Raw genomic sequence first — 7,192 nt, 5'->3', positions numbered from 1 at the left:
GCAAAGCTCCCCCGACCCCGACGCGACCCAACTGGCCGACACGCACTCGCGCCCCTCCCGGCTCCCACCTCCCACCTCCCACCTCCCAGTCGCTGCGCCTATAAAAGCCGCAAGGCACGCGCCCCAGATGAAGCCACCGCCACCACCAACGCAATCTCTGCGAGGCAGCCCCGGCCCCTAGAGGAACCTTGGTCAGCATCAGAAGCTAGCTTTCGATCCTAGAGAGGAAGAGGAATGGCGGCCGCAGAGGGGGCGGTGATCGCGTGCCACACCAAGGATGAGTTCGACGCCCAGATGGCCAAGGCCTACGAGGCCGGCAAGCTGGTACGTACGCGGGCGGCCCTGATCGATCACCATCTTGTTCCTGTGATGGCACAGCTGATCTGCGTCGACGTTTTGCACCTGCAACAATTCTACAGCCTCTAACATTTTGAGCTTAATTTGTCAACCTGTTTCTTTTACCGTACCTGCCCCTCAGGTGATCATCGACTTCATGACCTCCTGGTGCCATGGTTGCCAAGAGATAGCACCGGTGTACGTGGAGTACGCCAAGAAGTACCCTGCCGCTGTCTTCCTCAAGGTTAATACTGAGGAACTGGAGGTGAGCGAGCGCAGTACGTGTCCTGAAGAATCCCTACACATAGGCGATCGATTCACCCAATCTTGTATTTGATTTCAACCCCAACCCAACGACTTCGTCTTACGCCGTCGTACTGATCATGCTGTGTTTCCTTGTTCTACACTACACGTACAGGAAGTTGCTAAGAAGTACAGCATGTTAGTTGATCTTCACTAATAAGGCCAATGGCCTATTGGGCCTCTCTAATCGGGGGAGCCTAACCCTAATATGGTTGGGGCCCCTGTCACATAGCACATATAAAAGAGAGGTGGAGATCACGGCTCGCACTACGAGGTTCAACGGAGCAGCCGCCATCCCACCCATAGTAAACCTAAACCGATCTAAAGCGTGCTGCCAGCGACGGGATGCCCCACCACCACCGTCGCCTCTGCAGGGTCACCATGGTCGCCACTGGACTTCGCGGCATCGCCACCACGACACCTACAACACCACGGTACCGACATCCTACACTGTTGCGGTGCTACTGTCCAAGGGCGAGTAGAGAAACCATAAAGGAGAGGTCTACCCGGATCTATGGTTACACACAGAGGTACTCATTCGATCCTAACATTGTTATCAGAGCCAGGTTGCCACTGTGTAACCCTAACCCTAACCGGGTAAAAGCAAAGAGAAAGTGAGACAGGGATGGTGGACGTCACTATCTACCGGTAACCACCGCCACCGCGCGGGGGAAAAGTGCCACACCGCCGTCCTCACCGGCGCACGGCAAGAAAATAAGAGAAGAACATTCCGTGTTAGGATCAGAGAAGAGAAAGGGGAAAGGATCTCAAGAACCTAACCCGCGCAAACAACTCAGGGAAAAAGAATAGGAAGGGTTAAAGAAAGGAGGAAAAGAAAAGGTTTCGGCCTTAAGATGAACAGAGCCGAACCCTAAATTCGAAAAGAAAAGAAATCAATTGAAAAGTGAAACCCTAACCCTAGAACGAATCCCCATCCCTAATCGGTTGAATCCGAGAAGAAAGAAAGGAAAACTAAAGAAAGAAGAAGAACAGGGGTCGGAACCCGAACCCTAACCCTAGATCTTGATTCAAATGAACTCCCAAAAAAAGAAATCAAAGAAGAGAAAAACCGAATCGGTCGAATCGAATTAGAAAAGGAACCCTAAACCCTAGATCTAAACCCTAATCCCCACCTCAGGTTCGGATAAGAGAAGAGAAATCCAAATTGGAGAAGGGAGAAAAAGAATGGACCTACCTCGCCGTGCGTCGGGATGGCCCTTCGCCGGTGCGAGAGAAGAAGAGCTGAGCCAGGGGCAGCTGCTCGCCGGACTCGGCCGAGGGGGCGCCGTCGCCAGGCCGCTCGACGGCGGCGTGCTCACCCGTTGGGGAGCACGCGCGCCGGCGAGGGGGTCGGCGACGGCACCGTGGTCGCTCCATCGCCTTGCTCGCTCTCGGTTCGACGCTCGGTGCTCGCTGCGCTGAGAAAAAAGAACGAGGCGAAGAGAGAGAAGAGGGAGGGGAGAATGAGATAGGGTTTCAGGAGAGCGGCGCCGATCACTGTTTTTGTTCGCCCGAGAACCTTGAGCAACCATCGGATCTGATCCAACGGCGCCAGTTGATTGGACCGCCGTTTGGCCCAGGCGGGCGAGCGCGCCGCGGCACTTTGCCAGCCCAGGCCCAGGTTGCTTTTTGTCGGTTTTGGGCCGAGAGTAAAGAATGAGCCCGTTTCGCTTTTTTCTTTTTCCTGGAAAATTGAAAATGCAAATTGGCTCAAAAGAAAAATAGAAAAAGTAATTTTTCCCTGTGGGTAAAATTCAAGATATTGAGTGAAAGTTTTTCCGCTGCTAAAGAAGTTGTTTATTCTCCAGTTATTTTGAATCAATGTGATATTTAATTGGAGAAAAAGAGAGTTTTTCTGCTGCTAAAGAAAATATTGATTCTCCAATTATTTTGAACCAATGTGGTATTTAATTGGAGAAAAAGAGATTTGACATGATTATGATGTTGTTATTTTCTGACCAACGTTGTTAATAATAATATCATAATTTTAATGATTTATGCATTAATTTTACTTCTGCCCAATGGTGATGTAGAATTAGTGTATAAGAAAAGTTGTTAATTTTAATGATTTATGCATTAATTCTATTTCTGCCAACGGTGATGTAAAATTAGTGTATAAGAACAGATGAAAATTTTAATGATTTATGCATTAATTCTATTTATGTCCAACGGTGATGTAGAATTAGTGTGTAAGAACAGTTATGAAAGTTAATGTTTTATGCATTAATTCTATTTCTGCCCAACGGTGATATAGAATTAGTGTGTAAGAATAGTTGTACGTTTTGATTTTGACCAACGTTGGAATCAAAGCATGCAAATGGTGTTATTTTTATGCTAAAAAAAGTTTTGACCTGGTTGTCATCTTGTCTAAGGTGGACTGGGTAGTCACCTCACCGTGTTCCACTGATCATGTGGCACCGGTGAGGGAGACAAATGAGAATGATGCCACTTGGGCAACTAAAGAGAGGGATTTTAAATCCCAAAAGATGTCCTATGACTATGAGCATAGGAAGTGACTCGCTACCAACAAGAAATGTTTGGCTATGATAAAGAACACGATTGAACCTGTAATTATGGGCTCAATCCCAGAGTGTGACACGGTCACCGATTACCTCGATAGAATAAAGAGTCAATTCACTGTCTCTTCAAAGACATATGCTACCCAGCTGATAAAGCAGCTAGTGACAGAATGTTAATCTAGAAATAGGGGCATAAGAGAGCTCACGATGCGTCGTCGAAATTATGGCACTATCGTTCAGGCCATATTTCGAGGGAGAGAATAGAAATACTTGTTAAGAATAATATTCTTCCTCCATTAGAGCTCTCAGATTTAGCATAATGCAGAGAATGCATAAAAGAGAAGTATATAAAGAAGATTAAGAAAGATGCCAAATGAAGCGCAGGAATTTTATAGATTATTCACACAGACATCTGTGGTCAGTTTCCTGTAAAGAGTGTGGATGGTTAAGATTCGTTCATAACATTCACAGATGATTACTCCCATTATGGCTACATTTATCCATTCAAAGAAAGAACAGAGGCATTGAATAAATATAGATATTTAAGGCAAAAGTTGAAATCCAACACAATTTAAAGATTAAGATAGTCAGGTCTGACCGTGGGGGAGTACTACGGTCGACATACCCTGTATGGTTAAAGTTCCTGGACCTTATGCAAGGTTCTTACAGAAGAATGACAAAGTAGCCCAGTATTCTATACCAGGCGAATCTCAGCAGAAAGGAGTAGTTGAAAGACGTAATCGTAAAATAAACGGATATGGTACGCAGTATGATAAGTTACTCCACCTTACAGTTGAGCATATGAATGGAGGTGTTAAAAACCACCATTCATATTCTTAAAAGAGTACCAAGTAAGTCGGTGCCCAAAACACCGTATGAGTTGTGGATAGGAAGAGTACCCTCACTAAACACTTGCGTGTGTGTGGGAGAGCCCTGCTGAGGCTAAAGCATTTAACCCAAACATTGGGAAGCTAGATCCCAAAACAATAAGTTGCCATTTCATTGGCTACCCAGAAAAGTCAAAAGTTTTTCGTTTCTACTGTCCAGAGAAACATACAAAGTTTGTGGAAACAAGACACACTGTTTTCCTAGAGGATAAAAAGATGAGGGAGAGCATGGTAGCTCGAGAAATTAACCTTGAAGTGAAGCGGGTGTATGCGCCCACTCCAATGATTCATGAGTCAATTTTCTCACTATATACTGTCGTTGCACCGATAGTGCTAGATACTGTGGTGCCAGCACCTGTTGTTATCCCACATGTGGCAATAATGAATGACGATGAGGAACCTGTTCTTTAGGATCCTATAGAACCTATTGTCACACATGAAGGGGAGCAACAACAGTCTCAAACAGAAGATGTGCCAAATGTGGAGGCCCCTAGAAGGTCTCAAAGAGTTAGTAAATCAGCTATTCCTGCTGATTATGAAGTGTACAACACTAAGGAATTTCAAATGGAGGATGATACCACCTCATTTGAATAAGCCATGAAAAGTAATCATTCATCAAAATGGCTTGAGGCCATGGAAGATGAAATAAAATCAATGAATGCCAATAAAATTTGGGACTTAGAAATAATTCCTAAAAGAGCAAAAATAGTAGGCTGTAAATGGGACTACAAGACAAAACTTGACTCTTAAGAGAATATAGAGAGATATAAAGCGCGACTTGTGCAAAAGGCTTTATGCAAAGAGAATGGATTAATTACAATGAGACCTTTTCTCCGGTCTCATGTAAAGATTTCTTCAGAATCATAATGGCATTAGTGGCACATTACGATTTATAATTACATCAGATGGATGTAAATACGGCATTCCTCAATGGGGACTTAGAGGAAAATGTTTACATGGCACAACCGAAATGTTTTGTCATGGAAGGAAAAGAATGAATGGGATGCCGCCTAAAGAAATCCATTTATGGATTAAAATAAGCTTCAAGACAGTGGTACTTGAAGTTTGATCAGCAAATAAAGAATTTAGGGTTTTAAAGAAAATATAGAGGACAATTGTGTCTATACAAAGTTTAAGAATGGGAAGTTCATCTTCCTTGTCCTATATGTGGATGATATATTACTTGCTAGTAGTAATGTCAGTCTACTACTGGAAACAAAGAAGTTTTGTCCTCAAAATTTGATATGAAAGATCTTGGTGAACCTTTGTTTATTCTAGGGATCGAGATTCACCGAGATAAAAGTAAAGGGGTATTAGGACTGTCACAAAAGACATACATAGAAAGAATCTTAAAGAAATTCAGTATGCACAAATGTAGTCCTTCACTTGCTCCTATAGTCAAGGGCGATAGATATGGAAAATTTCAATGCCCTAGGAACTAATATGAGCTCAATCAAATGAAAGTGGTTACATATGCTCTAGCTATCGAAAGCTTACAATATGCTCAAGTATGTACGCGCCCTGACTTGACATTTGTTACCGGGTTACTTGGCAGATTCCAGAGCAATTCTGGAACAGAACAATAAAATTAGTAAAGAAAGTCTTGCATTATTTGCAAGGAACGAAAGGCCTCATGATGACGTATAGAAGATCTGATTCACTCCACATAGTGGGAAATTCAGATTCTGATTATGCGAGAGATGATAGAAAATCCATGATGGGATAGTATTCACTCTCGGAAAAGGAGAGCTATTTCATGGAAAAGCTCAAATGCAAACCGTCACTACATCGTCCACAATATATGACAGTTTTGTAGCGTGATATGAGGCAACGGGGCAGGTGAACTGACTAAAGAAGTTCATACCCGATTTAAAGGTGGTTGACGACATTTATAGACCACTTAAGTGATACTGCGATAATAATCAGGCAGTACAGTATACTCACAGCATAAGTCAAGTGGTACTGCCAAACACATTGACATAGAGTATTATGTTGTGAAAGATAAAGTCTAGGATCAAGTCATAAGTCTTGAGCATATAAGTACAGAAAAGATGCTTGTGGATCCGCTTACAAAAGGCTTACCACCCAATATGTTCAGAGAATATGGTGTTCAGAGAACATGTAGCTAGCATGGGTTTAAGGGAAAGCCTAAAATTTTTAGACAAAAGAAGGCCCAAAGATAAGTATCTATTTCAGAATAGAGTAGTGTGTTGTAGCTGTTAAGTCTACCGGCAATGGACCGTGACGATGAGACATGCTCTATGCGCTAATCTGTAATGGAATGAACAAAAGTAAATGAAATTGAAATATGGTAGTGAGATCAAGGGAGAGAATGTTAGTTGATCTCCACCAATAGGCCCAACGGCCTATTGGACCCTTGTCTCTGCTCCCTTATCGGGGGAGCCCAACCCTAATATGGTTGGTGGGCCCCTGTCGCACAGCACATATAAGAGAGAGGTTGGGATCACGGCTCGCACTACGAGGTTCAACGGAGCAGCCGCCATCCCACCCACAGTAAATCTAAACTGATCTAAAGCGTGCTGCCAGCGACGGGATACCCCACCACCGCCGTCGCCTCTGCAGGGTCACCACGGTCGCCACTAGACTTCGCGGCATCGCCACCACGACGCCTACAACGCCGCGGTACCGGCGTCCTACGCTGCTGCGGTGCTACTGTCCAAGGACGAGTAGAGAAACCTTAAAAGAGATGTCCATCCGGATCTACGGTTACACACAGATATACTCATTCGATCCTAACACAACATCCATAGCTACCCGACCTTCTTCTTCATCAGGAACGGTGGGACGCTCGAGAGCTTTGTTGGTGCCGATCCGGAGAAGCTCGAGGACACCATCAAGAAGTACTACGTCGTCGGCGCTAGCTCCTGCCTCGGCGTCCGCCTAAGGAGATAGTACTACTGGCAAATAGCATCACCAGTCGTCGTCAATAAGGGCCAACAAATAAATGGCGTGCGTGCTAGCACTTAGCAGTAGGCATCGCCATTATCGATCAGCAGTTTGGTCTATCTGATTAAGTAGTAATTGTGTACTATGTTCAGCTCGGAGTCGATATGTTGGCTCCCGTGCTGGACCGGTTATCGATCTGATGAATACAATATGTATGGATATACTTGTGACTGGGGATGC

At 44.5% G+C, this 7,192-nt stretch overlaps 1 pseudogene; it reads left to right on the top strand.

Annotated features, from left to right (window-relative positions):
* The first annotated feature begins 234 nt into the window (after positions 1-234).
* On the top strand, positions 235-6,950 carry LOC136551023 (thioredoxin H-type-like; annotated as a pseudogene).
* The last annotated feature ends 242 nt before the right edge of the window (positions 6,951-7,192 follow it).

Source organism: Miscanthus floridulus, chromosome 4, assembly GCF_019320115.1.
Source record: "Miscanthus floridulus cultivar M001 chromosome 4, ASM1932011v1, whole genome shotgun sequence".
In the NCBI taxonomy this organism is placed as follows: Eukaryota; Viridiplantae; Streptophyta; class Magnoliopsida; order Poales; family Poaceae; genus Miscanthus; species Miscanthus floridulus.
Note: the sequence above shows the minus strand (reverse complement) of the source record. Positions and strands in the feature narration are given on the sequence as shown.